The sequence below is a fragment of the Carica papaya genome, chromosome 5 (genome assembly GCF_054855325.1).
Source record: "Carica papaya isolate Zhongbai chromosome 5, ASM5485532v1, whole genome shotgun sequence".
Classification (NCBI taxonomy): Eukaryota; Viridiplantae; Streptophyta; class Magnoliopsida; order Brassicales; family Caricaceae; genus Carica; species Carica papaya.
The window spans coordinates 28726530-28752967 of NC_142313.1; the positions used below are offsets into that span (position 1 = coordinate 28726530).

A 26438-nucleotide genomic window follows, 5' to 3' on the forward strand; every position below is an offset into this window, starting at 1 on the left:
TTGTTTCCTTGTGCGTGCGCACTGCACCTCTCGTGCTCGTTCTAATATCAAGTAAAATGCTACGGTACCGTGACTCACATTTGCGAATAAACCTGAGGACCATAATTCAAGTCGCGCGTATCGTCGAAAGAATCATCTGCAAAAAAATGGGTGCAACACGAGGACTTCCTAAGAAAATGGGTGAAATATAAGGACTTCGCAGGAAGTCACCAATCCTAGTGCTACTCTCGCCCAAGCACCCTTAACTTGCAGAGTTCTGATAGAATCCGTTGCATTGGTGCTGGTATTATTGCTCATGTTTCATTCTGCGCTGCAAATACGTACACTTTTTCTCCCTCCATCCCCCCTCCCATCATTTGTTTCCTTGCGTGTGCACTCTGCATCCCTCTTTCTCGTTCTAATATCGATTAAAATGCCCCTGCTTCTTGACGCACATTTGCGTATAAACCAGTGGACCCTAGTTGCTGTCGCGCGTAACGTCGAACGACCCGTCTGAAAAAAAAATTAGTACGACACGAGCACTTCCCAAGAGGTCACCCATCCGAGTACTACTCTCGCCCAAGCACACTTAATTGCGGAGTTCTGATGGGATCCGGTGCATTAGTGCTAGTATAATTGCACTTGTTTAATTTCGCGCTACAAATACATAAACTCCTTCTCCGTTCTTCCCCCCCCCCCCCCCGTCATTTGTTTCCTTGTGCGTGCGCACTGCACCTCTCGTTCTCGTTCAAATATCAAGTAAAAGGCCACGGCGCCGTGACTCACATTTGCGAATAAATCTGCGGACCATAATTCAAGTCGCGCGTAACGTCGAACGGCACATCTGAAAAAAAAAAAATGGGTGCAACACGAGAACTTCCCAGGAGGTAACCCATCATTGTACTACTTTCGCCAAAGCACACTTAACTGCGGAGTTCTGATGGGATCCGGTGCATTTGTGCTGGTGTGACCGCACCTGTTTAATTTCGTGCTGAAAATACATACACTCCTTCTTCCCTCCCCCCTCCCGTCATTTGTTTTCTTGTGCGTGCACTCTGCATCTCTCCTTCTCGTTCTAATATCGATTAAAATGCCTCTGCTTCTTGACTCACATGTGCGTATAAACCAGTGGACCCTAGTTCCAGTCGCGCGTAACGTCGGTCGACCCGTCTGAAAAAAAAGATTAGTGCGACACGAGGACTTCCCAGGAGGTCACCCATCCTAGTACTAATCTCGCCCATGCACACTTCATTACGGAGTTTTGATGGGATCCGGTGCATTAGTGCTGGTATGATCGCACCTGTTTAATTTTGCGCTGCAAATACATAAACTCATTCCCCTTTCTTCCCTCTCCCGTCATTTGTTTCCTTGTGCGTGCGCACTTCACCTCCCGCTCTCGTTCTAATATCAAGTAAAATGCTACAGTGCCTTGACTCACATTTGCGAATAAACCTGAGGACCATAATTCAAGTCGTGCGTAACGTCGAAAGAATCATCTGCAAAAAAATGGGTGCAACAGGAGGACTTCACAAGAAAATGGGTGCAACACGAGAACTTTCCAGGAGGCAACCCATCATTGTACTACTTTCGCCAAAGCACACTTAACTGCGGAATTCTGATGGGATCCGGTGCATTTGTGCTGGTGTGACCGCACCTGTTTAATTTCGTGCTGAAAATACATACACTCCTTCTTCCCTACCCCCCTCCCATCATTTGTTTCCTTGTGCGTTCACACTGCACCTCTCCTTATCGTTCTAATATCGATTAAAATGCCCCTGATTCTTGACTCACATTTGCGTATAAACCAGCGGACCCTAGTTCCAGTCGCGCGTAACGTCGAACGACCCCTCTGAAAAAAAATTGTTGCGATACGAGGACTTCCCAAGAGGTCACACATCCGAGTACTACTCTCGCCCAAGCACACTTCACTGCGGAGTTCTGATGGGATCCGGTGCATTAGTGCTGGTATGATCGCACCTGTTTAATTTTGCTATGCAAATACATAAACTCATTCCCCTTTCTTCCCCCTCTCGTCATTTGTTTCCTTGTGCGTGCGCACTGCACCTCCCGTTCTCGTTCTAATATCAAGTAAAATGCTACAGCGCTGTGACTCACATTTGCGAATAAACCTGAGGACCATAATTCAAGTTGCACGTAACGTTGAAAGAATCATCTGCAAAAAAATGGGTGCAACACGAGAACTTCACAAGAAAATGGGTGGAATATAAGGACTTTGCAAGAGCTAACCCATGCTAGTACTACTCTCGCCCAAACACCCTTACCTACGGAGTTCTGATAGAATCCGATGCATTAGTGCTGGTATGATCGCAGCTGTTTCATTTCGTGCTGAAAATGCATACACTCTTTCTCCTTCCCTCCCCCTCTCATCATTTGTTTCCTTGTGCGTGCACTCTGCATCTCTCATTCTTGTTCTAATATCGATTAAAATGCCCCTGCTTCTTGACTCACATTTGCGTATAAACTAGTGGACCCTAGTTGCAGTCGCGCATAACGTCGAACGACCCGTCTGAAAAGAAAAATTAGTGCGACACGAGGACTTCCCAGGAGGTCACCCATCCGAGTACTACTCTCGCCCAAGCACACTTAATTGCGGAGTTCTAATGGGATCCGGTGCATTAGTGCTGGTATGATCACACCTGTTTAAATTTGCGCTGCAAATACATAAACTCCTTCTCCTTTCTTCCCCCTCCCGTCATTTGTTTCCTTGTGCGTGCGCACTGCACCTCCCTTGCTCGTTCTAATATCAAGTAAAATGCTACGGTGCCGTGACGCACATTTGCGAATAAACCTGAGGACCATAATTCAAGTCGCGCGTAACGTCGAAAGAATCATCTGCAAAAAATGGGTGCAACACGAGGACTTCCTAAGAAAATGGGTGAAATATAAGGACTTCGCAGGAGGTAACTCATCCTAGAGCTACTCTCGCCCAAGCACCCTAAACTTGCGGAGTTCTGATAGAATCCGTTGCATTGGTGCTGGCATGATTGCTCATGTTTCATTCAGCGCTGCAAATACATACACTTTTTCTCCCTCCATCCCCCCTCCCGTCAATTGTTTCTTTGTGCGTTAACACTGCACCTCTCCTTCTCGTTCTAATATCGATTAAAATGCCCCTGCTTCTTGACTCACATTTGTGAATAAACCTGAGGACCATAATTCAAGTCGCGTGTAACGTCGAAAGAATCATCTGCAAAAAAATGGGTGCAACACGAGGACTTTACAAGAAAATGGGTGAAATATAAGGACTTCGCAGGAGGTAACCCATGCTAGTACTACTCTCGCCCAGGCACCCCTTACCTATGGAGTTCTGATAGAATCCGATATATTAGTGCTGGTATGATCGCACCTGTTTCATTTCGTGCTGAAAATACATACACTCTTTCTCCTTCCTTCCCCCTCCCGTCATTTGTTTCCTTGTGCGTGCACTCTGCATCTCTCTTTCTCGTTCTAATATCGATTAAAATGCCCTTGCTTCTTGACTCACATTTGCGTATAAACCAGTGGACCCTAGTTGCAGTCGCGCATAACGTCGAACGACCAGTCTGAAAAAAAAAATTAGTGCGACACGAGGACTTCCCAGGAGGTCACCGATCCTAGTATTACTCTCGCCCAAGCACACTTAACTGCAGAGTTCTAATGGGATCTGGTGCATAAGTGCTAGTATGATCGCACCTGTTTAATTTTGCGCTGCAAATACATAAACTCCTTCTCCTTTTTTCCCCCTCCCGTCATTTGTTTCCTTGTGCGTGCGCACTACACCTCACGTTCTCGTTCAAATATCAAGTAAAATGCCATGGTGCCGTGACTCACATTTGCGAATAAATCTGCAGACCATAATTAAAGTCGCGCGTAACGTCGAACGGCACATCTGAAAAAAAGAAAATGGGTGCAACACGAGAACTTCCCAGGAGGTAACCCATCATTGTACTACTTTCGCCAAAGCACACTTAACTGCGGAGTTCTGATGGGATCCGGTGTATTTGTGCTGGTGTGACCGCACCTGTTTAATTTCGTGCTGAAAATACATACACTCCTTCTTCCCTACCCCCCTCCCATCATTTGTTTCCTTGTGCGTTCACACTGCACCTCTCCTTCTCGTTCTAATATCGATTAAAATGCCCCTGATTCTTGACTCACATTTGCGTATAAACCAGCGGACCATAGTTCCAATCGCGCGTAACGTTGAACGATCCCTCTGAAAAAAAATTATTGCGATACGAGGACTTCCCAAGAGGTCACACATCCGAGTACTACTCTCGCCCAAGCACACTTCACTGCGGAGTTCTAATGGGATCCGGTGCATTAGTGCTGGTATGATCGCACCTGTTTAATTTTGCGCTGCAAATACATAAACTCATTCCCCTTTCTTCCCCCTCCCGTCATTTGTTTCCTTGTGCGTGCGCACTGCACCTCCCGTTCTCGTTCTAATATCAAGTAAAATGCTACAGCGCTGTGACTCACATTTGCGAATAAACCTGAGGACCATAATTCAAGTCGCACGTAACGTTGAAAGAATCATCTGCAAAAAAATGGGTGCAACACGAGGACTTCCCAAGTGGTCACCCATCCGAGTACTACTCTCACCCAAGCACACTTAACTGCGGAGTTATGATGGGATCTGTTGCATTAGTGCTGGTATGATTGCACCTGATTAATTTCGCTGTGCAAATACATAAACTCGTTCTCCTTTCTTCCCCCTCCCATCATTTGTTCACTTGTGCGTGCACTTTGCATCTCTCTTTCTCGTTCTAATATCAAGTAATATGCCCCGGCACCGTGACTCACCTTTGCAAATGAACCAGCGGTTTATAATTCCATTCGCGCCTAATGTCGAACAATCCATCCGAAAAAAAATAGGTGCAACACGAGGGCTTCCCAAGTGGTCACCCATCCGAGTACTACTCTCGCCCAAGCACACCTAACTACGGAGTTCTGATGGGATCCGAGGCTTTAGTGCTGGTATGATCGCACCCGTTTAATTTTGCGCTGCAAATACATATATTCCTTCTCCTTTCTTCCCCCTCCCGTCATTTGTTTCCTTGTGCGTTCACACTTCACCTCTCATTCTCGTTCTAATATCGATTAAAATGCCCCTGCTTCTTGACTCACATTTGCATATAAACCAGCGGACCCTAGTTCCAGACGCGCGTAATGTCGAACGACCCGTCTAAAAAAAAATTGGTGTGACACGAGGACTTCCCAGGAGGTCACCCATCCGAGTACTAATCTCGCCCAAGCACACTTCACTGCGGAGTTCTGATGGGATCCGGTGCATTAGTGCTGGTATGATCGCACCTGTTTAATTTCGGGCATCAAATACATAAACTCATTCCCCTTTCTTCCCCCTCCCGTCATTTGTTTCCTTGTGCGTGCGCACTGCACCTCCCGTTCTCGTTCTAGTATCAAGTAAAATGCTACAGCGCCGTGACTCACTTTTGCGAATAAACCTGAGGACCATAATTCAAGTCGCGCGTAACGTCGAAAGAATCATCTGCAAAAAAATGGGTGCAACACAAGGACTTCACGAGAAAATGGGTGAAATATAAGGACTTCGCAGGAGGTAACCCATGCTAGTACTACTCTCGCCCAAGCACCCTTACCTACAGAGTTCTGATAGAATCTGTTGCGTTAGTGCTGGTATGATCTCACCTGTTTCATTTCGTGCTGAAAATACATACACTCCTTCTCCTTCCCTCCCCCTCCCATCAATTGTTTCCTTGTGCGTTCACACTGCACCTCTCCTTCTCGTTCTAATATCGATTAAAATGCCCCTGCTTCTTGACTCACATTTGCGTATAAACCAGCAGACCCTAGTTCCAGTCGCGCGTAACGTCGAACGACCCGTCTGAAAATAAATTGGTACGACACGAGGACTTCCCAGGAGGTCACCCATCCGAGTACTACTCTCTCCCAAGCACATTTAACTGCGGAGTTCTGATGGGATCCGGTGCATTGATGCTGGTATGATCGCACCCGTTTAATTTTGCGCTACGAATACATATATTCCTTCTCCTTTCTTCCCCCTCCCGTCATTTGTTTCCTTGTGCGTGCGCACTGCACCTCCCATGCTCGTTCTAATATCAAGTAAAATGCTTTGGTGCCGTGACTCACATTTGCGAATAAAACTGAGGACCAAAATTCAAGTCGCGCATATCGTCGAAAGAATCATCTGCAAAAAAATGGTTGGAACACGACGACTTCCTAAGAAAATGGGTGAAATATAAGGACTTCGCAGGAGGTCACCCATCCTAGTGCTACTCTCGCCCAAGCACCCTTAACTTGCGGAGTTCTTATAGAATCCGTTGCATTGGTGCTGGTATGATTGCTCATGTTTCATTCTGCGCTGCAAATACATACACTTTTTCTCCCTCCATCCCCCCTCCCGTCATTTGTTTCCTTCTGCGTGCACTCTGCATCTCTCCCTCTCGTTCTAATATCGATTAAAATGCCCCTGCTTCTTGACTCACATTTGCGTATAAACCAGCGGACCCTAGTTCCAGACGCGCGTAACGTCGAACGACCCGTCTGAAAAAAAATTGGTGGGACACGAGGACATCCCAAGAGGTCACCCATTCGAGTACTAATCTCGCCCAAGCACACTTCACTGCGGAGTTCTGATTGGATCTGGTGCATTACTGCTGGTATGATCGCACCTGTTTAATTTCGGGCTGCAAATACATAAACTCATTCCCCTTTCTTCCCCCTCCCATCATTTGTTTCTTTGTGCATGCGCACTGCACCTCCTGTTCTCGTTCTAATATCAAGTAAAATGCTACAACGCCGTGACTCACATTTGCGAATAAACCTGAGGACCATAATTCAAGTCGCGCGTAACGTCGAAAGAATCATCTGCAAAAAAGTGGGTGCAACACGAGGACTTCACAAGAAAATGGGTGAAATATAAGGACTTCGCAGGAGGTAACCCATGCTAGTACTACTCTCGCCCAAGCACCCTTACCTACGGAGTTCTGATAGAATCCGTTGCATTAGTGTTGGTATGATCGCACCTGTTTCATTTCGTGCTGAAAATACATACACTCCTTCTCCTTCCCTCCCCCTCCCATCAATTGTTTCCTTGTGCGTTCACACTGCACCTCTCCTTCTCGTTCTAATATAGATTAAAATGCCCCTGCTTCTTGACTCACATTTGCGTATAAACCAGCGGACCCCAGTTCCAGTCGCGCGTAACGTCGAACGATCCGTCTGAAAATAAATTGTTGCGACACAAGGACTTCCCAGGAGGTCACCCATCCGAGTACTACACTCGCCTAAGCACACTTAACTGCGGAGTTCTGATGGGATCCGGTGCATTAGTGCTGGTATGATCGCACCCGTTTAATTCTGCGCTGCAAATACATAAACTCCTTCTCCTTTCTTCCCCCTCCCGTCATTTGTTACCTTGTGCGTGCGCACTGCACCTCCCGTGCTCGTTCTAATATCAAGTAAAATGCTATGGTGCCGTGACTCACATTTGCGAATAAACCTGAGGACCATAATTCAAGTCGTGCGTAACGTCGAAAGAATCATCTGCAAAAAAATGGGTGCAACACGAGGACTTCCTAAGAAAATTGGTGAAATATAAGGACTTCGCAGGAGGTCACCCATCCTAGTGCTACTCTCGCCCAAACACCCTTAACATGCGGAGTTCTGACAGAATCCGTTGCATCGGTGCTGGTATGATTGCTCATGTTTCATTCTGCGCTGCAAATACATACACTTTTTCTCCCTCCATCCCCCCTCCCATCATTTATTTCCTTGTGCGTGCACTCTGCATCTCTCCATCTCTTTCTAATATCGATTAAGATGCCCCTGCTTCTTGACTCACATTTGCGTATAAACAGGTGGACCCTAGTCCCAATCGCGCGTAACGTCGAACAACCCGTCTGAAAAGAAAATTAGTGCGACACGAGGACTTCCCAAGAGGTCAACCATCCGAGTACTACTCTCGCCCAAGCACACTTAACTGCGGAGTTTTGATGGGATCCGGTGCATTAGTGCTGGTATGATCGCACCTGTTTAATTTCGCGCTGCAAAAACATAAACTCCTTCTCCTTTCTTCCCCCTCCTGTCATTTGTTTCCTTGTGCGTGCGCACTGCACCTCTCATTCTCGTTCAAATATCAAGTAAAATGCCACGATGTCATGACTCACATTTGCGGATAAATCTGCGGACCATAATTACAGTCGCGCGTAACGTCGAACGGCACATCTGAAAAAAAGAAAAGGGGTGCAACACGAGAACTTCCCAGGAGGTAACCCATCATTGTACTACTTTCGCCAAAGCACACTTAACTGCGGAGTTCTGATGGGATCTAGTGCATTTGTGCTGGTGTGACCGCACCTGTTTAATTTCGTGCTGAAAATACATACACTCCTTCTTCCCTCCCCCCCTCCCATCATTTGTTTCCTTGTGCGTTCACACTGCACCTCTCCTTCTCGTTCTAATATCGATTAAAATGCCCCTGATTCTTGACTCACATTTGCGTATAAACCAGCGGACCATAGTTCCAGTCGCGCGTAACGTCGAACGACCCATCTGAAAAAAAATTGTTGCGATACGAGGACTTCCCAAGAGGTCATCCATCCGAGTACTACTCTCGCCCAAGCAAACTTAGCTGCAGAGTTCTGATGGGATCCAGTGCATCAGTGCTGATATGATGCCACTTGTTTAATTTTGCGCTTCAAATACTTACACTCCTTCTCTTTTCTGCCTCCTCCCGTCATTTGTTTCCTTGTGCGTGCGCACTGCACCTCCCGTACTCGTTCTAATATAAAGTAAAATGCCACGGCGACCTGACTCACATTTGCGAATAAACCTGAGGACCAAAATTCAAGTCGCGCGTAACGTCGAAAGAATCATCTGCAAAAAAATGGGTGCAACACGAGAACTTCACAAGAAAATGGGTGAAATATAAGGACTTCGCAGGAGGTAACCCATGCTAGTACTACTCTCGCCCAAGCACCCTTACCTACGGAGTTCTGATAGAATCCGTTGCATTAGTGCTGGTATCATCGCACCTGTTTCATTTCGTGCTGAAAATACATACACTCCTTCTTCTTCCCTCCCCCTCCCATCAATTGTTTCCTTGTGCGTTCACACTGCACCGCTCCTTCTCGTTCTAATATCGATTAAAATGCCCCTGCTTCTTGACTCACATTTGCGTATAAACCAGCGGAACCTAGTTCCAGTCGCGCGTAACGTCGAACGACTCATTTGAAAAAAAATTAGTGCGACACGAGGACTTCCCAAGAGGTCAACCATCCGAGTACTACTCTCGCCCAAGCACACTTAACTGCGGAGTTTTGATGGGATCCGGTGCATTAGTGCTGGTATGATCGCACCTGTTTAATTTCGCGCTGCAAAAACATAAACTCCTTCTCCTTTCTTCCCCCTCCTGTCATTTGTTTCCTTGTGCGTGCGCACTGCACCTCTCATTCTCGTTCAAATATCAAGTAAAATGCCACGATGTCATGACTCACATTTGCGAATAAATCTGCGGACCATAATTACAGTCGCGCGTAACGTCGAACGGCACATCTGAAAAAAAGAAAAGGGGTGCAACACGAGAACTTCCCAGGAGGTAACCCATCATTGTACTACTTTCGCCAAAGCACACTTAACTGCGGAGTTCTGATGGGATCTAGTGCATTTGTGCTGGTGTGACCGCACCTGTTTAATTTCGTGCTGAAAATACATACACTCCTTCTTCCCTCCCCCCCTCCCATCATTTGTTTCCTTGTGCGTTCACACTGCACCTCTCCTTCTCGTTCTAATATCGATTAAAATGCCCCTGATTCTTGACTCACATTTGCGTATAAACCAGCGGACCATAGTTCCAGTCGCGCGTAACGTCGAACGACCCATCTGAAAAAAAATTGTTGCGATACGAGGACTTCCCAAGAGGTCATCCATCCGAGTACTACTCTCGCCCAAGCAAACTTAGCTGCAGAGTTCTGATGGGATCCAGTGCATCAGTGCTGATATGATGCCACTTGTTTAATTTTGCGCTTCAAATACTTACACTCCTTCTCTTTTCTGCCTCCTCCCGTCATTTGTTTCCTTGTGCGTGCGCACTGCACCTCCCGTACTCGTTCTAATATAAAGTAAAATGCCACGGCGACCTGACTCACATTTGCGAATAAACCTGAGGACCAAAATTCAAGTCGCGCGTAACGTCGAAAGAATCATCTGCAAAAAAATGGGTGCAACACGAGAACTTCACAAGAAAATGGGTGAAATATAAGGACTTCGCAGGAGGTAACCCATGCTAGTACTACTCTCGCCCAAGCACCCTTACCTACGGAGTTCTGATAGAATCCGTTGCATTAGTGCTGGTATCATCGCACCTGTTTCATTTCGTGCTGAAAATACATACACTCCTTCTTCTTCCCTCCCCCTCCCATCAATTGTTTCCTTGTGCGTTCACACTGCACCGCTCCTTCTCGTTCTAATATCGATTAAAATGCCCCTGCTTCTTGACTCACATTTGCGTATAAACCAGCGGAACCTAGTTCCAGTCGCGCGTAACGTCGAACGACTCATTTGAAAAAAAATTGGTGCGACACGAGGACTTCGCAGGAGGTCACCCATCCGAGTACTACTCTCGCCCAAGCACACTTAACTGCGGAGTTCTGATGGGATCCGGTGCATTAGTGTTGGTATGATCGCACCTGTTTAATTCCGCGCTGCAAATACATAAACTCCTTCTCCTTTCTTCCCCCTCCCGTCATTTGTTTCCTTGTGCGTGCGCACTGCACCTACCGTGCTCGTTCTAATATCAAGCAAAATGCTATGGTGCCGTGATTCACATTTGCGAATAAACCTGAGGACCATAATTCAAGTCGTGCGTATCGTCGAAAGAATTATCTGCAAAAAAATGGGTGAAATATAAGGACTTCGCAGGAGGTCACCCATCCTAGTGCTACTATCGCCTAAGCACCCTTAACTTGTGGAGTTTTGATAGAATCTGTTGCATTGGTGCTGGTATGATTGCTCATGTTTCATTCTGTGCTACAAATACATACACTTTTTCTCCCTCCATCCCCCCTCCCATCATTTGTTTCCTTGTGCGTGCACTCTGCATCTCTCCTTCTCGTACTAATATCGATTAAAATGCCCCTGCTTCTTGACTCACATTTGCGTATAAACCAGTGGACCCTAGTTCCAGTAGCGCGTAACATCGAACCACCCGTCTGGAAAAAAAATTAGTGCGACACGAGGACTTCCCAGGAGGTCACCCATCCGAGTACTACTCTCGCCCAAGCACATTTAACTGCGGAGTTCTGATGGGATCCGGTGTATTATTGCTGGTATGATCGCACCTGTTTAATTTCGCGCTGCAAATACATAAACTCATTCTCCTTTCTTCCCCCTCCCGTCATTTTTTTCCTTGTGCGTGCGCACTGCACCTCTCGTTCTCGTTCAAATATCAAGTACAATGCCACGGCGCCGTGACTCACATTTGCGAATAAATCTGCGGACCATAATTAAAGTCGTGCGAATAAATGGGTGCGATACGAGGACTTCCCAAGAGGTCACCCATCCGAGTACTACTCTCGCCTAAGCACACTTAGCTGCAGAGTTCTGATGGGATCCAGTGCATCAGTGCTGATATGATGCCACTTGTTTAATTTTGCGCTTCAAATACTTACACTCCTTCTCTTTTCTGCCTCCTCCCGTCATTTGTTTCCTTGTGCGTGCGCACTGCACCTCCCGTACTCGTTCTAATATAAAGTAAAATGCCACGGTGCCGTGACTCACATTTGCGAATAAACCTGCGGACCATAAATCAAGTCGCGCGTAACGTCGAAAGAATCATCTGCAAAAAGATAGGTGCAACACGAGGACCTCCAAAGAAAATGGGTGCAACACGAGAACTTCTCAAGTGGTCACCCATCCGAGTACTACTCTCGCCCAAACACACTTAACTGCGGAGTTATGATGGGATCGGTTGCATTAGTGCTGGTATGATCGCACCTGTTTCATTCTGCACTGCAAATACATAAACTCCTTCTCCTCCCTTCCCCCCTCACGTCATTTGTTTCCTTGTGCGTGAACTCTGCATCTCTCTTTCTCGTTCTAATATCAAGTAATATGCCCCGGCACCGTGACTCACCTTTGCAAATGAACCAGCGGTTTATAATTCCAATCGCGCGTAACGTCGAACAACCCATCCGAAAAAAATAGGTGCAACACGAGGGCTTCCCAAGTTGTCACCCATCCGAGTAATACTCTCGCCCAAGCACACTTAAGTGCGGAATTCTGATGGGATCCGGGGCTTTAGTGCTGGTATGATCGCACCTGTTTAATTTCGCGCTGCAAATACATACACTCCTTCTCCTTTCTTCCCGCTCCGGTCATTTGTTTCCTTGTGCGTTCACACCTCACCTCTCATTCTCGTTCTAATATCGATTAAAATGCCCCTGCTTCTTGACTCACATTTGCGTATAAACCAGCGGACCCTAGTTCCAGACGCGCGTAACGTCGAACGGCCTGTCTGAAAAAAAATTGGTGCGACACGAGGACTTCCCAGGAGGTCACCCATCCGAGCACTAATCTCGCCCAAGCACACATTACTGCGGAGTTCTGATGGGATCCGGTGCATTACTGCTGGTGTGATCGCACCTGTTTAATTTCCCGCTGCAAATACATAAACTCATTCCCCTTTCTTCCCCCTCCCGTCATTTGTTTCCTTGTGCGTGCGCACTGCAGCTCCCGTTCTCGTTCTAATATCAAGTAAAATGCCACGGCGCCGTGACTCACATTAGCGAATAAATCTGCGGACCATAAATCAAGTCGCGCGTAACGTCGAAAGAATCATCTGCAAAAAGATGGGTGCAACACGAGGACCTCCCAAGAAAATGGCTGAAATATAAGGACTTCCCAGGAGGTCACCCATCCGAGTACTTTTCTCGCCCAAGCAACTTTAACTGCGGAGTTTTGATAGAATCCATTGCATTAGTGCTGGTATGATCCCTCATGTTTCATTCTGCACTGCAAATACATACACTCTTTCTCCTCCCATCCCCCCTCCCGTCATTTGTTTCCTTGTGCGTTCACACTTCACCTCTCATTCTCGTTCTAATATCGATTAAAATGCTCCTGCTTCTTGACTCACATTTGCGTATAAACCAGCGGACCCTAATTCCAGACGCGCGTAACATCGAACGACCAGTCTGAAAAAAAATTTGTGTGACACGAGGACTTCCCAGGAGGTCAACCATCCGAGTACTAATCTCGCCCAAGCACACTTAACTGCGGAGTTCTGATGGGATCCGGTGCATTAGTGCTGGTTTGATCGCACCCTTTTAAGTTCGCGCTGCAAATACATAAACTACTTCTCCGTTCTTCCCCCTCCCGTCATTTGTTTCCTTGTGCGTGCGCACTGCACCTCTCGTTCTCGTTCAAATATCAAGTAAAATGCCAGAGCGCCGTGACTTACATTTGCGAAAAAATCTGTGGACCATAATTAAAGTTGCGCGTAACGTCGAACGGCACATCTGAAAAAAAAGAAAATGGGTGCAACAAGAGAACTTTCCAGGAGGTAACCCATCAATGTACTACTTTCGTCAACGCACACTTAACTGCGGAGTTCTGATGGGATCCGGTGCATTTGTGCTGGTGTGACCGCACCTGTTTAATTTCGGGCTGAAAATACATACATTCCTTCTTCCCTCCCCCCCTCCCATCATTTGTTTCCTTGTGCATTCACACTGCACCTCTCCTTCTCGTTCTAATATCGATTAAAATGGCCCAGATTCTTGACTCACATTTGCGTATAAACCAGCGGATTATAGTTCCAGTCGCGCGTAACGTTGAACAACCCGTCTGAAAAAAAAAATTAGTGCGACATGAGGACTTCCCAGGAGGTCACCCATCCAAGTACTACTCTCGCCCAAGCACACTTAACTGCGGAGTTCTGATGGGATCCGGTGCATTAGTGCTGGTATGATCGCACCCGTTTAATTTCGCGCTGCAAATACATAAACTTCTTCTCCTTTCTTCCCCCTCCCGTCATTTGTTTCCTTGTGCGTGCGCACTGCACCTCTCATTCTCGTTTAAATATCAAGTAAAATACCACAGCGCCGTGACTCACATTTGCGAATAAATCTGCGGACCATAATTAAAGTCGCGCGTAACGTCGAACGGTACATCTGAAAAAAAGAAAATGGGTGCAACACGAGAACTTCCCTGGAGGTAATCCATCATTGTACAACTTTCACCAAAGCACACTTAACTGCGGAGTTCTGATGGGATCCGGTGCATTTGTGCTGGTGTGACCGCACCTGTTTAATTTCGTGCTGAAAATACATACACTCCTTCTTCCCTCCCCCCCTCCCATCATTTGTTTCCTTGTGCGTTCACACTGCACCTCTCCTTCTCATTCTAATATCGATTAAAATACCCCTGATTCTTGACTCACATTTGCGTATAAACCAGTGGACCATAGTTCCAGTCGCGCGTAACGTCGAACGACCTGTCTGAAAAAAAATTTGTGCAACACAAGGATTTCCCAAGAGGTCACCCATTCGAGTACTACTCTCGCCCAAGCACACTTAACTGCAGAGTTCTGATGGGATCCAGTGCATTAGTGCTGGTATGATCGCACCCGTTTAATTTCGCGCTGCAAATACATAAACTCTTTCTCCTTTCTTCCCCTTCCCGTCATTTGTTTCCTTGTGCGTGCGCACTGCACCTCCTGTGCTCGTTCTAATATCATGTAAAATACGACGGTGTCGTGACTCACATTTGCGAATAGACCCGAGGACCATAATTCAAGTCGCGCGTAACGTCGAAAGAATCATCTGCAAAAAAATGGGTGCAACACGAGGACTTCACAAGAAAATGGGTGAAATATAACGACTTCGCAGGAGGTAACCCATGCTAGTACTATTCTCGCCCAAGCACCCTTACCTACGGAGTTCTGATAGAATCCGATGCATTAGTGCTGGTATGACCGCACCTGTTTAATTTCATGCTGAAAATACATACATTCCTTCTTCCCTCCCCCCCTCCCATCATTTTTTTCCTTGTGCATTCACACTGCACCTCTCCTTCTCGTTCTAATATCGATTAAGGAGTGTATGTATAATTCCATTCGCGTGTAACGTCAAACAACCCATCCGAAATAAAATAGGTGCAACACGAGGGCTTCCCAAGTGGTCACCCATCCGAGTACTACTCTCGCCCAAACACACTTAACTGCGGAGCTCTGATGGGATGCCAAGCTTTAGTGCTGGTATGATCGCACCTGTTTAATTTCGCACTGCAAATACATACACTCCTTCTCCTTTCTTCCCCCTCCCGTCATTTGTTTCCTTGTGCGTTCACACTTCACCTCTCATTCTCGTTCTAATATCGATTAAAATGCCCCTGCTTCTTGACTCACATTTGCGTATAAACCAGCAGACCCTAGTTCCAGACGCGCGTAACGTCGAACGACCCATCTGAAAAAAAATTGGTGCGACACGAGGACTTCCCAGGAGGTCACCCATCCGAGTACTAATCTCGTCCAAGCACACTTCACTGCGGAGTTCTGAGGGTATCCGGTGCATTAGTGCTGGTATGATCCCACCTTTTTAATTTTGCACTGCAAATACATAAACTCATTCCCCTTTCTTCCCCCTCCCGTCATTTCTTTCCTTGTGCGTGCGCACTGCACCTCCCGTTCCCGTTTTAATATCAAGTAAAATGCTACGGTGCCGTGACTCACATTTGCGAATAAACCTGAGGACCATAATTCAAGTCGCGCGTATCGTCGAAAGAATCATCTGAAAAAACTGGGTGCAACACGAGAACTTCCTAAGAAAATGGGTGAAATATAAGGACTTCGCAGGAGGTCACCCATCCTAGTGCTACTCTCGCCCAAGCATCCTTAACTTGCGGAGTTCTGATAGAATCCGTTGCATTGGTGTTGGTATGATTGCTCATGTTTCATTCTGCGCTTCAAATACATACATTTTTTCTCCCTCCATCCCCCCTCCCGTCATTTGTTTCCTTGTGCGTGCACTCTCCATCTCTCTTTCTCGTTCTAATATTTATTAAAATGCCCCTGCTTCTTGACTCACATTTGCGTATAAACCAGTGGACCATAGTTCCAGTCGCGCGTAACGTCGAACGACCCATCTGAAAAAAAAAATTAGTGCGACTCGAGGACTTCCCAGGAGGTCACCCATCCGAGTACTACTCTCGCCCAAACACACTTAAATGCGGAGTTCTGATGGGATCTGGTGCATTAGTGCTGGTATGATCGCAGCTGTTTAATTTTGCGCTGTAAATACATAAACTCATTCCCCTTTCTTCCCCCTCCCGTCATTTGTTTCCTTGTGCGTGCGCACTGCACCTCCCGTTCTCGTTCTAATATCAAGTAAAATTCTACAGCGCCGTGACTCACATTTGCGAATAAACCTGAGGACCATAATTCAAGTCGCGCGTAACGTCGAAAGAATCATTTGCAAAAAAATGAGTGCAACACGAGGACTTCACAAGAAAATGGGTGAAATATAAGGACTTCGCAGGAGGTAACCCATGCTTGTACTACTCTCGCCCAAGCACCCTTACCTACGGAGTTCTGATAGAATCCGTTGCATTAGTGCTGGTATGATCGCACCTGTTTCATTTCGTGCTGAAAATACATACACTCCTTCTCCTTCCCTCCCCCTCTCATCAATTGTTTCCTTGTGCGTTCACACAGCACCTCTCCTTCTCGTTCTAATATCGATTAAAATGCCCTTGCTTCTTGACTCACAATTGCGTATAAACGACCGGACCCCAGTTACAGTCGCGCGTAACGTCGAACGACCCGTCTGAAAAAAAATTGGTGCGACACGAGGACTTCCCAGGAGGTCACCCATCCGAGTACTACTCTCGCCCGAGCACACTTAACTGCGGAGTTCAGGTGGGATCCGGTGCATTAGTGCTAGTATGATCGCACTAGTTTAATTTTGTGCTGCAAATACATAAACTCCTTCTCCTTTCTTCCCCTTCCCGTCATTTGTTTCCTTGTGCGTGCGCACTGCACCTCCCGTACTCGTTCTAATATCAAGTAAAATGCTACGGTGCCGTGACTCACATTTGCGAATAAACCTGAGGACCATAATTCAAGTCGCGCGTATCGTCGAAAGAATCATCTGCAAAAAAATGGGTGCAACACGAGGACTTCCTAAGAAAAAGGGTGAAATATAAGGACTTCGCATGAGGTCACCCATCCTAGTGCTACTCTCGCCCAAGCACCCTTAACTTGCGGAGTTCTGATAGAATCCGTTGCATTGGTGCTGGTATGATTGCTCATGTTTCATTCTGCGCTGCAAATACATACACTTTTTCTCCCTCCATCCCCCCTCCCGTCATTTGTTTACTTGTGCGTGCACTCTGCATCTCCCCTTCTCGTTCTAATATTGATTAAAATGCCCCTGCTTCTTGACTCACATTTGCGTATAAACCAGTGGACCCTCGTTCCAGTCGCGCTTAACGTCGAACGACCCGTCTGAAAAAAAAATTAGTGCGACACGAGGACTTCCCAGGAGGTCACCCATCCGAGTACTACTCTCGCACAAACACAATTAACTGCGGAGTTCTGATGGGATCCGGTGCATTAGTGCTCGTATGATCGCACCCGTTTAATTTTGCGTTGCAAATACATAAACTCTTTCTCCTTCCATCCCCCCTCCCGTCATTTGTTTCCTTGTGCGTGCACTCTGCATCTCTCTTTCTCGTTCTAATATCAAGTAATATGCCCCGGCACCGTGACTCACCTTTGCAAATGAACCAGCGTTTTATAATTCCATTCGCGCGTAACGTCGAACAACCCATCCGAAAAAAAATAGGAGCAACACGAGAGCTTCCCAGGTGGTCACACATCCGAGTACTACTCTCGCCCAAGCACACTTAACTGCGGAGTTCTGATGGGATCCGGAGCTTTAGTGCTGGTAGGATCGCACCTGTTTAATTTCGCGCTGCAAATACATACACTCCTTCTCTTTTCTTCCCCCTCCCGTCATTTGTTTCCTTGTGCGTGCGCACTGCACCTCTCGTTCTCGTTCAAATATCAAGTAAAATGCCACGGCGTCGTGACTCACATTTGCGAATGAATCTGCGGACCATAATTAAAGTCGCGCGTAACGTCGAACGACCCGTCTGAAAAAAAAATTAGTGCGACACGAGGACTTCCCAGGAGGTCTCCAATCCGAGTACTACTCTCGCCCAAGCACACTTAACTGCGGAGTTCTGATGGGATCCGGTGCAATAGTGCTGGTATGATCGCACCTGTTTAATTTTGCGCTTCAAATACATAAACTCCTTATCCTTTCTTCCCCTTCCCGTCATTTGTTTCCTTGTGCGTGCGCACTGCACCTCTCGTTCACGTTCAAATATAAAGTAAAATGCCACGGCGCCGTGACTCACATTTGCGAATAAATCTGTGGACCATAATTAAAGTCGCGCGTAACGTCGAACGGCACATCTGAAAAAAAGAAAATGGGTGCAACACGAGAACTTCCCAAGAGGTAACCCATCATTGTACTACTTTCGCCAAACCACACTTAACTGCGGAGTTCTGATGGGATCCGGTGCATTCGTGCTGGTGTGACCGCACCTGTTTAATTTCGTGCTGAAAATACATACACTCCTTCTTCCCTCGCTTCCTCCCATCATTTGTTTCCTTGTGCGTTCACACTGCACCTCTCCTTCTCGTTCTAATATCGATTAAAATGCCCCTGATTCTTGACTCACATTTGCGTATAAACTAGCGGACCATAGTTCCAGTCGCGCGTAACGTCGAACGACCCGTCTGAAAAAAAATTGGTGCGACACGAGGACTTCCCATGAGGTCACCCATCCGAGTACTACTCTCGCCCAAGCATGCTTTACTGCAGAGTTCTGATGGGATCCAGTGCATTAGTGTTGGTATGATGCCACTTGTTTAATTTTGCGCTTTAAATACATACACTCCTTCCCTTTTCTTCATCCTCCCGTCATTTGTTTCCTTGTGCGTGCGCACTGCACCTCCCGTACTCATTCTAATATCAAGTAAAATGCCACGGCGCCGTGACTCACATTTGCAACTAAACCTGCAGACCATAAATCAAGTCGCGCGTAACGTCCAAAGAATCATCTGCAAAAAGATGGGTGCAACACGAGTACCTCCCAAGAAAATGGGTGAAATATAAGGACTTCGCAGGAGGTCACCCATCCGAGTACTTTTCTCGCCCAAGCACCCTTAACTGCGGAGTTCTGATAGAATTCGTTGCATTAGTGCTGGTATGATCCCTCATGTTTCATTCTGCACTGCAAATACATACACTCTTTCTCCTCCCATCCCCTCTCCCGTCATTTGTTTCCTTGTGCGTGCACTCTGCATCTCTCTTTCTCGTTCTAATATCAAGTAATATGCCCCGGCACCGTGACTCACCTTTGTAAATGAACCAGCGGTTTATAATTCCATTCGCGCGTAACGTCGAACAACCCATCCGAGAAAAAAAAGGTGCAACACGAGGGCTTCCCAAGTGGTCACCCATCCGAGTACAACTCTCGCCCAAGCACACCTAACTGCGGAGTTCTGATGGGATCCGGGGCTTTAGTGCCGGTATGATCGCACCTGTTTAAGTTCGCGCTGCAAATACATACACTCATTCTCCTTTCTTCCCCCTCCGTCATTTGTTTCCTTGTGCGTTCACACTTCATCTCTCCTTCTCGTTCTAATATAGATTAAAATGCTCCTGCTTCTTGAGTCACATTTGGGTATAAACCAGCGGACCCTAGTTCCAGACGCGCGTAGCGTCGAACGACCCGTCTGAAAAAAAATTGGTGCGACACGAGGACTTCCCAGGAGGTCACCCATCCGAGTACTAATCTCGCCCAAGCACACTTAAGTGCAGAGTTCTGATGGGATCCGGTGCATTAGTGCTGGTATGATCGCAGCTATTTAATTTCGCGCTACAAATTCATAAACTCATTCCCCTTTCTTCCCCTCCCCGTCATTTGTTTCCTTGTGCGTGCGCACTGCACCTCTCGTTCTCGTTCTAATATCAAGTAAAATGCTACAGCGCCGTGACTCACATTTGCGAATAAACCTGAGGACCATAAAACAAGTCGCGCGTAACGTCGAAAGAATCATCTGCAAAAAAATTGGTGTAACACGAGGACTTCACAAGAAAATGGGTGAAATATAAGGACTTCGCAGGAGGTAACCCATGCTAGTACTACTCTCGCCTACGCACCCTTACCTACGGAGTTCTGATAGAATCCGTTGCATTAGTGCTGGTATGATCGCACCTGTTTCATTTCGCGCTGCAAATACATACACTCCTTCTCATTTCTTCCCCCACCCGTCATTTGTTTCCTTGTGCCTGCGCACTGCACCTCTCGTTCTCGTTCAAATATTAGGTAAAATGCCACGGCACCGTGACTCACATTTGTGAATAAATCTGCGGACTATAATTAAAGTCGCGCGTAACGTCGAACGGCACATCTAAAAAAAAAATGGGTGCAACACGAGAACTTCCCAGGAGGTAACCCATCATTGTACTACTTTCGCCAAAGCACACATAACTGCGTAGTTCTGATGGGATCCGGTGCATTTGTGCTGGTGTGACCGCACATGTTTAATTTCGTGCTGAAAATACATACACTCGTTCTTCCCTCCCCACCTCCCATCATTTGTTTCCTTGTGCGTTCACACTGCACCTCTCCTTCTCTTTATAATATCGATTAAAATGCCCCTGATTCTTGACTCACATTTGCGTATAAACCAACGGACCATAGTTCCAGTCGCGCGTAACGTCGAACGACCCATCTGAAAAAAAATTGTTGCGATACGAGGACTTCCCAAGAGGTCACCCATGCGAGTACTACACTCGCCCAAGCACACTTAACTGCAGAGTTCTGATGGGATCCAGTGCATTAGTGCTGGTATGATCGCATCCGTTTAATTCCGCGCTGCAAATACATAAACTCCTTCTCCTTTCTTCCCCCTCCCGTCATTTGTTTCCTTGTGCGTGCGCACTGTACCTCCCGTACTCGTTCTAATATCAAGTAAAATGCCACGGCGCCGTGACTCACATTTACGAATAAACCTGCGGACCATAAATCAAGTCGCGCGTAACGTAGAAAGAATCATCTGTAAAAAGATGGGTGCAACACGAGGACCTACAAGGAAAATGGGTGAAATATAAAGACTTGGCATGAGGTCACCCATCCGAGTACTTTTCTCGCCCAAGCACCCTTAACTGCGGAGTTCTGATAGAATCCGTTGCATTAGTGCTGGTATGATCCCTCATGTTTCATTCTGCACTACAAATACATACACTCTTTCTCCTCCCATCCCCCCTTTCGTCATTTGTTTCCTTGTGCGTGCACTCTACATCTCTCTTTCTCGTTCTAATATCAAGTAATATGCCCCGGATCCGTGACTCACCTTTGCAAATGAACCAGCGGTTTATAATTCCATTCGCGCGTAACGTCGAACAACCCATCCGAAAAAAAATAGGTACAACACGAGGGCTTCCCAAGTGGTCACCCATCCGAGTACTACTCTCGCCCAAGTGCACTTAACTGCGGAGTTCTAATGGGATCCGGGGCTTTAGTGCTGGTATGATCGCACCTGTTTAATTTCGCGCTGCAAATATATACACTCCTTCTCCTTTCTTCCCCCTCCCATCATTTGTTTCCTTGTGCGTTAACACTTCACCTCTCATTCTCGTTCTAATATCGATTAAAATGTCCCTGCTTATTGACTCACATTTGCGTATAAACCAGTGGACCCTACTTCCAGTCGCGCGTAACGTCGAACGACCCGTCTGAAAAAAAAATTAGTGCGACACGAGGACTTCCCAAGAGGTCACCCATCCGAGTACTACTCTCGCCCAAGCACACTTAACTGCGGAGTTCTGATGGGATCCGGTGCATTAGTGCTGGTATGATCGCACCTGTTTAATTTTGCGCAGCAATTACATAAACTCCTTCTCCTTTCTTCCCCCTCCCGTCATTTATTTCATTGTGCGTGCCCACTGCACCTCTCGTTCTCGTTCAAATATCAAGTAAAATGCCACGACACCGTGACTCACATTTGGGAATAAATCTGCGGACCATAATTAAAGTCGCGCGTAACGTCGAACGGCACATCTGAAAAAAAGAAAATGGGTACAACACGAGAACTTCCCACGAGGTAACCCATCATTGTACTACTTTCGCCAAAGCACACTTAACTGCGGAGTTCTGATGGGATCCGGTGCATTTGTGCTGGTATAATCGCACCTGTTTAATTTCGCGCTGCAAATACATACACTCATTCCCCTTTCTTCCCCCTCCCGTCATTTGTTTCCTTGTGCGTGCGCACTGTACCTCCCGTTCTCGTTCTAATATCAAGTAAAGCGCCACGGCGCCATGACTCACATTTGCGAATAAACCTGAGGACCATAATTCAAGTCGCGCGTAATGTCGAAAGAATCATCTGCAAAAAAATGGATGCAACACGAGGACTTCACAAGAAAATGGGTGAAATATAAGGACTTCGCAGGAGGTAACCCATGCTAGTACTACTCTCGCCCAAGCACCCTTACCTACGGAGTTCTGATAGAATCCGTTGCATTAGTGCTGGTATGATCGCACCTGTTTCATTTCTTGCTTAAAATACATAAACTCCTTCTCCTTTCTTCCCCCTCCCATCAATTGTTTCCTTGTGCGTTCACACTGCATCTCTCCTTCTCGTTCTAATATCGATTAAAATGCCCCTGCTTCTTGACTCACATTTGCGTATAAACCAGCGGACCCTAGTTCCAGTCGTGCGTAACGTCGAACGACCCGCCTAAAAAAAAATTGGTGCGACACGAGGACTTCCCAGGAGGTCACCAATCCGAGTACTACTCTCACCAAAGCATACTTAACTGCGGAGTTCTGACGGGATCCGGTGCATTAGTGCTGGTATGATCGCACCTGTTTAATTCTGCGCTGCTAATAAATAAACTCCTTCTCCTTTCTTCCCCCTCCCGTCATTTGTTTCCTTGTGCGTGCGCACTGCACCTCCCGTGCTCCTTCTAATATAAAGTAAAATGCTACGGTGCCGTGACTCACATTTACGAATAAACCTGAGGACCATAATTCAAGTTGCGCGTATCGTCGAAAGAATCATCTGCAAAAAAATGGGTGGAACACGAGGACTTCCTAAGAAAATGGGTGAAATATAAGGACTTCGCATGAGGTCACCCATCCTAGTGCTACTCTCACTCAAGCACCCTTAACTTGCGGAGTTCTGATAGAATCCGTTGCATTGGTGCTGGTATGATTGCTCATGTTTCATTCTGCGCTGCAAATACATACACTTTTTCTCCCTCCATCCCCCCTCCCGTCATTTGTTTCCTTGTGCGTGCACCCTGCATCTCTCCTTCTCGTTCTAATATCGATTAAAATGCCCATGCTTCTTGACTCACATTTGCGTAGAATCCAGTGGACCCAAGTTCTAGTCGTGCGTAACGTCGAACGACCCGTCTGAAAAAAAAATTAGTGCGACACGAGGACTTCCGAGGAGGTCACCCATCCGAGTACTACTCTCGCCCAAGCACACTTAACTGCGGAGTTCTGATGGGATCCGGTGCATTAATGCTGGTATGATCGAACCTGTTTAATTTCGCGCTGCAAATACATAAACTCCTTCTCCTTTATTCCCCCTCCCGTCATTTGTTTCCTTGTGCGTGCGCACTGCACCTCTCGTTCTCGCTCAAATATCAAGTAAAATGCCACGGCACCGTGACTCACATTTGCAAATAAATCTGTGGACCATAATTAAAGTCGCGCGTAACGTCAAACGGCACATCTGAAAAAAAGAAAATGGGTGCAACACGAGAACTTCCCACGAGGTAACCCATCATTGTGCTACTTTCGTCAAAGCACACTTAACTGCGGAGTTCTGATGGGATCCAGTGCATTTGTGCTGGTATGATCGCACCTGTTTAATTTCGCGCTGCAAATACATACACTCATTCCCCTTTCTTCCCCCTCCCGTCATTTGTTTCCTTGTGCGTGCGCACTGCACCTCCCGTTCTTGTTCTAATATCAAGTAAAATTCCACGGCGCCGTGGTGAATAAACCTGAGGACCATAATTCAAGTTGCGCGTAACGTCAAAAGAATCATCTACAAAAAAATAGGTGCAACACGAGGACTTCACAAGAAAATGGGTGAAATATAAGGACTTCGCAGGAGGTAACCCATGCTAGTACTACTCTCGCCCAAGCACCCTTACCTACGGAGTTCTGATAGAATCCGTTGCATTAGTGCTGGTATGATCGTACCTGTTTCATTTCGTGCTGAAAATACATACACTCCTTCTCCTTCCCTCCCCCTCCCATCAATTGTTTCCTTGTGCGTTCACACTGCACCTCTCCTTCTCGTTCTAATATCGATTAAAATGCCCCTGCTTCTTGACTCACATTTGCGTATAAACCAGCGGACCCTAGTTCCAGTCACGCGTAACGTCGAACGACCCGTCTGAAAAAAAATTGGTGCGACACGAGGACTTCCCAAGAGGTCACCCATCCGAGTACTACTCTCGCCCAAGCACACTTAACTGCGGAGTTCTGACGGGATCCGGTGCACTAGTGCTGGTATGATCGCACCTGTGTAATTTTACGCTGCAAATACATAAACTCATTCCCCTTTATTCCCCCTCCCGTCATTTGTTTCCTTGTGCGTGCGCACAGCACCTCCCGTTCTCATTCTAATATCAAGTAAAATTCTACAGCGCCGTGATTCACATTTGTGAATAAACCTGAGGACCATAATTCAAGTCGCGCGAAACGTCGAAAGAATCATCTGCAAAAATATGGGTGCAACACGAGGACTTCACAAGAAAATGGGTGAAATATAAGGATTTCGCAGGAGGTAACCGATGCTAGTACTACTCTCGCCCAAGCACCCTTACCTAAGGAGTTCTGATAGAATCCGTTGCATTAGTGCTGGTATGATCGCACCTGTTTCATTTCGTGCTGAAAATACATACACTCCTTCTCCTTCCCTCCCCCTCCCATCAATTGTTTCCTTGTGCGTTCACACTACACCTCTCCTTCTCGTTCTAATATCGATTAAAATGCCCCTGCTTCTTGACTCACAATTGCGTATAAACCAGCGGACCCTAGTTCCAGTCGCGCGTAACGTCGAACGACCCGTCTGAAAAAAAATTGGTGCGACACGAGGACTTCCCAGGAGGTCACCAATCCAAGGACTACTCTCTCCAAAGCACACTTAACTGCAAAGTTCTGACGGGATCTGGTGCATTAGTGCTGGTATGATCGCACTTGTTTAATTCCGCACTGCAAATACATAAACAACTTCTCCTTTCTTCCCCCTCCTGTCATTTGTTTCCTTGTGCGTGCGCACTGCACCTCCCGTGCTCCTTCTAATATAAAGTAAAATGCTATAGTGCCGTGACTCATATTTGTAAATAAACTTGAGGACCATAATTCAAGTCGCGCGTATCGTCGAAAGAAGCATCTGCAAAAAAATGGGTGGAACACGAGGACTTCCTAAGAAAATGGGTGAAATATAAGGACTTCGCATGTGGTCACCCATCCTAGTGCTACTCTCGCCCAAGCACCCTTAACTTGCGGAGTTCTGATAGAATCCGTTGCATTGGTGCTGGTATGATTGCTCATGTTTCATTCTGCGCTGCAAATACATACACTTTTTCTCCCTCCATCCCCCCTCCCGTCATTTGTTTCCTTGAGCGTGCACTCTGCATCTCTCCTTCTCGTTCTAATATCGATTAAAATGCCCCTGCTTCTTGACTCACATTTGCGTATAAACCAGCGGACCCTAGTTCCAGTCGCGCGTAACGTCAAACGACCCGTCTGAAAAAAAAATTAGTGCGACACGAGGACTTCCCAAGAGGTCACCCATCCGAGTACTACTCTCGCCCAAGCACACTTAACTGCGGAGTTCTGATGGGATCCGGTGCATTAGTGCTGGTATGATCGCAGCTGTTTAATTTTGCGCTGCAAATACATAAACTCCTTCTCCTTTCTTCCCCCTCCCGTTATTTGTTTCATTGTGCGTGCACACTGCACCTCTCGTTCTCGTCCAAATATCAAGTAAAATGCCACGACACTGTGACTCACATTTGCGAATAAATCTGCGAACCATAATTAAAGTCGCTTATAACGTCGAACGGCACATCTGAAAAAAAGAAAATGGGTGCGACACGAGAACTTCCCACGAGGTAACCCATCATTGTACTACTTCCGCCAAAGCACACTTAACTGCGGAGTTCTGATGGGATCCGGTGAATTTGTGCTGGTATGATCGTACCTGTTTATTTCCGCGCTGCAAATACATACACTCCTTCTTCCCTCCCCCCTCCCATCATTTGTTTCCTTGTGCGTTCACACTGTACCTCTCCTTCTCGTTCTAATATCGATTAAAATGCCCCTGATTCTTGACTCACATTTACGTA

General features: G+C 46.7%; 8 non-coding genes and 48 pseudogenes across 8 annotated transcripts; all 56 read right to left on the minus strand.

Moving 5' to 3' along the window:
• Window positions 1–504: 504 nt before the first annotated feature.
• Window positions 505–623, minus strand: LOC148259447 (5S ribosomal RNA; annotated as a pseudogene).
• A 215-nt stretch (window positions 624–838) lies between these two features.
• LOC148259448 (5S ribosomal RNA) lies at window positions 839–957 on the minus strand (annotated as a pseudogene).
• Window positions 958–1162: 205 nt separating this feature from the next.
• LOC148259449 (5S ribosomal RNA) lies at window positions 1163–1281 on the minus strand (annotated as a pseudogene).
• Window positions 1282–1516: 235 nt separating this feature from the next.
• On the minus strand, window positions 1517–1635 carry LOC148259450 (5S ribosomal RNA; annotated as a pseudogene).
• A 204-nt stretch (window positions 1636–1839) lies between these two features.
• Window positions 1840–1958, minus strand: LOC148259451 (5S ribosomal RNA; annotated as a pseudogene).
• A 561-nt stretch (window positions 1959–2519) lies between these two features.
• On the minus strand, window positions 2520–2638 carry LOC148259452 (5S ribosomal RNA; annotated as a pseudogene).
• Window positions 2639–3555: 917 nt separating this feature from the next.
• On the minus strand, window positions 3556–3674 carry LOC148259453 (5S ribosomal RNA; annotated as a pseudogene).
• Window positions 3675–3883: 209 nt separating this feature from the next.
• On the minus strand, window positions 3884–4002 carry LOC148259454 (5S ribosomal RNA; annotated as a pseudogene).
• A 204-nt stretch (window positions 4003–4206) lies between these two features.
• On the minus strand, window positions 4207–4325 carry LOC148259455 (5S ribosomal RNA; annotated as a pseudogene).
• Window positions 4326–4530: 205 nt separating this feature from the next.
• Window positions 4531–4649, minus strand: LOC148259456 (5S ribosomal RNA; annotated as a pseudogene).
• Window positions 4650–4854: 205 nt separating this feature from the next.
• Window positions 4855–4973, minus strand: LOC148259457 (5S ribosomal RNA; annotated as a pseudogene).
• Window positions 4974–5178: 205 nt separating this feature from the next.
• LOC148259458 (5S ribosomal RNA) lies at window positions 5179–5297 on the minus strand. The gene has a single exon (XR_015820661.1). It is a non-coding gene; the product is annotated as a 5S ribosomal RNA (ribosomal RNA).
• A 235-nt stretch (window positions 5298–5532) lies between these two features.
• Window positions 5533–5651, minus strand: LOC148259459 (5S ribosomal RNA; annotated as a pseudogene).
• A 205-nt stretch (window positions 5652–5856) lies between these two features.
• LOC148259460 (5S ribosomal RNA) lies at window positions 5857–5975 on the minus strand (annotated as a pseudogene).
• Window positions 5976–6536: 561 nt separating this feature from the next.
• LOC148259461 (5S ribosomal RNA) lies at window positions 6537–6655 on the minus strand (annotated as a pseudogene).
• Window positions 6656–7214: 559 nt separating this feature from the next.
• LOC148259462 (5S ribosomal RNA) lies at window positions 7215–7333 on the minus strand (annotated as a pseudogene).
• Window positions 7334–7895: 562 nt separating this feature from the next.
• LOC148259463 (5S ribosomal RNA) lies at window positions 7896–8014 on the minus strand (annotated as a pseudogene).
• A 209-nt stretch (window positions 8015–8223) lies between these two features.
• On the minus strand, window positions 8224–8342 carry LOC148259464 (5S ribosomal RNA; annotated as a pseudogene).
• Window positions 8343–8546: 204 nt separating this feature from the next.
• Window positions 8547–8664, minus strand: LOC148259465 (5S ribosomal RNA; annotated as a pseudogene).
• A 560-nt stretch (window positions 8665–9224) lies between these two features.
• On the minus strand, window positions 9225–9343 carry LOC148259466 (5S ribosomal RNA; annotated as a pseudogene).
• Window positions 9344–9552: 209 nt separating this feature from the next.
• LOC148259467 (5S ribosomal RNA) lies at window positions 9553–9671 on the minus strand (annotated as a pseudogene).
• A 204-nt stretch (window positions 9672–9875) lies between these two features.
• Window positions 9876–9993, minus strand: LOC148259468 (5S ribosomal RNA; annotated as a pseudogene).
• A 560-nt stretch (window positions 9994–10553) lies between these two features.
• LOC148259469 (5S ribosomal RNA) lies at window positions 10554–10672 on the minus strand. Its single transcript, XR_015820221.1, has one exon. It is a non-coding gene; the product is annotated as a 5S ribosomal RNA (ribosomal RNA).
• A 532-nt stretch (window positions 10673–11204) lies between these two features.
• Window positions 11205–11323, minus strand: LOC148259470 (5S ribosomal RNA). The gene has a single exon (XR_015819972.1). It is a non-coding gene; the product is annotated as a 5S ribosomal RNA (ribosomal RNA).
• A 182-nt stretch (window positions 11324–11505) lies between these two features.
• LOC148259471 (5S ribosomal RNA) lies at window positions 11506–11624 on the minus strand (annotated as a pseudogene).
• Window positions 11625–11859: 235 nt separating this feature from the next.
• Window positions 11860–11978, minus strand: LOC148259472 (5S ribosomal RNA; annotated as a pseudogene).
• Window positions 11979–12183: 205 nt separating this feature from the next.
• LOC148259473 (5S ribosomal RNA) lies at window positions 12184–12302 on the minus strand (annotated as a pseudogene).
• A 205-nt stretch (window positions 12303–12507) lies between these two features.
• Window positions 12508–12626, minus strand: LOC148259474 (5S ribosomal RNA; annotated as a pseudogene).
• Window positions 12627–13186: 560 nt separating this feature from the next.
• Window positions 13187–13305, minus strand: LOC148259475 (5S ribosomal RNA; annotated as a pseudogene).
• Window positions 13306–13515: 210 nt separating this feature from the next.
• Window positions 13516–13634, minus strand: LOC148259476 (5S ribosomal RNA; annotated as a pseudogene).
• A 206-nt stretch (window positions 13635–13840) lies between these two features.
• Window positions 13841–13959, minus strand: LOC148259477 (5S ribosomal RNA). The gene has a single exon (XR_015819993.1). It is a non-coding gene; the product is annotated as a 5S ribosomal RNA (ribosomal RNA).
• A 209-nt stretch (window positions 13960–14168) lies between these two features.
• LOC148259478 (5S ribosomal RNA) lies at window positions 14169–14287 on the minus strand (annotated as a pseudogene).
• A 204-nt stretch (window positions 14288–14491) lies between these two features.
• LOC148259479 (5S ribosomal RNA) lies at window positions 14492–14610 on the minus strand (annotated as a pseudogene).
• Window positions 14611–15133: 523 nt separating this feature from the next.
• Window positions 15134–15252, minus strand: LOC148259480 (5S ribosomal RNA; annotated as a pseudogene).
• Window positions 15253–15457: 205 nt separating this feature from the next.
• On the minus strand, window positions 15458–15576 carry LOC148259481 (5S ribosomal RNA; annotated as a pseudogene).
• A 562-nt stretch (window positions 15577–16138) lies between these two features.
• Window positions 16139–16257, minus strand: LOC148259482 (5S ribosomal RNA; annotated as a pseudogene).
• A 559-nt stretch (window positions 16258–16816) lies between these two features.
• LOC148259483 (5S ribosomal RNA) lies at window positions 16817–16935 on the minus strand. The gene has a single exon (XR_015820549.1). It is a non-coding gene; the product is annotated as a 5S ribosomal RNA (ribosomal RNA).
• Window positions 16936–17497: 562 nt separating this feature from the next.
• On the minus strand, window positions 17498–17616 carry LOC148259484 (5S ribosomal RNA; annotated as a pseudogene).
• A 206-nt stretch (window positions 17617–17822) lies between these two features.
• Window positions 17823–17941, minus strand: LOC148259485 (5S ribosomal RNA; annotated as a pseudogene).
• Window positions 17942–18147: 206 nt separating this feature from the next.
• Window positions 18148–18266, minus strand: LOC148259486 (5S ribosomal RNA; annotated as a pseudogene).
• Window positions 18267–18475: 209 nt separating this feature from the next.
• On the minus strand, window positions 18476–18594 carry LOC148259487 (5S ribosomal RNA; annotated as a pseudogene).
• Window positions 18595–18798: 204 nt separating this feature from the next.
• LOC148259488 (5S ribosomal RNA) lies at window positions 18799–18917 on the minus strand (annotated as a pseudogene).
• Window positions 18918–19477: 560 nt separating this feature from the next.
• Window positions 19478–19596, minus strand: LOC148259489 (5S ribosomal RNA; annotated as a pseudogene).
• Window positions 19597–19800: 204 nt separating this feature from the next.
• Window positions 19801–19919, minus strand: LOC148259490 (5S ribosomal RNA; annotated as a pseudogene).
• A 560-nt stretch (window positions 19920–20479) lies between these two features.
• Window positions 20480–20598, minus strand: LOC148259491 (5S ribosomal RNA; annotated as a pseudogene).
• A 204-nt stretch (window positions 20599–20802) lies between these two features.
• On the minus strand, window positions 20803–20921 carry LOC148259492 (5S ribosomal RNA; annotated as a pseudogene).
• A 560-nt stretch (window positions 20922–21481) lies between these two features.
• Window positions 21482–21600, minus strand: LOC148259493 (5S ribosomal RNA; annotated as a pseudogene).
• A 206-nt stretch (window positions 21601–21806) lies between these two features.
• LOC148259494 (5S ribosomal RNA) lies at window positions 21807–21925 on the minus strand. Its single transcript, XR_015820874.1, has one exon. It is a non-coding gene; the product is annotated as a 5S ribosomal RNA (ribosomal RNA).
• A 209-nt stretch (window positions 21926–22134) lies between these two features.
• LOC148259495 (5S ribosomal RNA) lies at window positions 22135–22253 on the minus strand (annotated as a pseudogene).
• Window positions 22254–22812: 559 nt separating this feature from the next.
• LOC148259496 (5S ribosomal RNA) lies at window positions 22813–22931 on the minus strand (annotated as a pseudogene).
• Window positions 22932–23493: 562 nt separating this feature from the next.
• On the minus strand, window positions 23494–23612 carry LOC148259497 (5S ribosomal RNA; annotated as a pseudogene).
• Window positions 23613–23821: 209 nt separating this feature from the next.
• On the minus strand, window positions 23822–23940 carry LOC148259498 (5S ribosomal RNA; annotated as a pseudogene).
• Window positions 23941–24489: 549 nt separating this feature from the next.
• Window positions 24490–24608, minus strand: LOC148259499 (5S ribosomal RNA). Its single transcript, XR_015819540.1, has one exon. It is a non-coding gene; the product is annotated as a 5S ribosomal RNA (ribosomal RNA).
• Window positions 24609–25167: 559 nt separating this feature from the next.
• On the minus strand, window positions 25168–25286 carry LOC148259500 (5S ribosomal RNA; annotated as a pseudogene).
• Window positions 25287–25848: 562 nt separating this feature from the next.
• Window positions 25849–25967, minus strand: LOC148259501 (5S ribosomal RNA). Its single transcript, XR_015820043.1, has one exon. It is a non-coding gene; the product is annotated as a 5S ribosomal RNA (ribosomal RNA).
• A 209-nt stretch (window positions 25968–26176) lies between these two features.
• LOC148259502 (5S ribosomal RNA) lies at window positions 26177–26295 on the minus strand (annotated as a pseudogene).
• Between the last annotated feature and the right edge of the window lie 143 nt (window positions 26296–26438).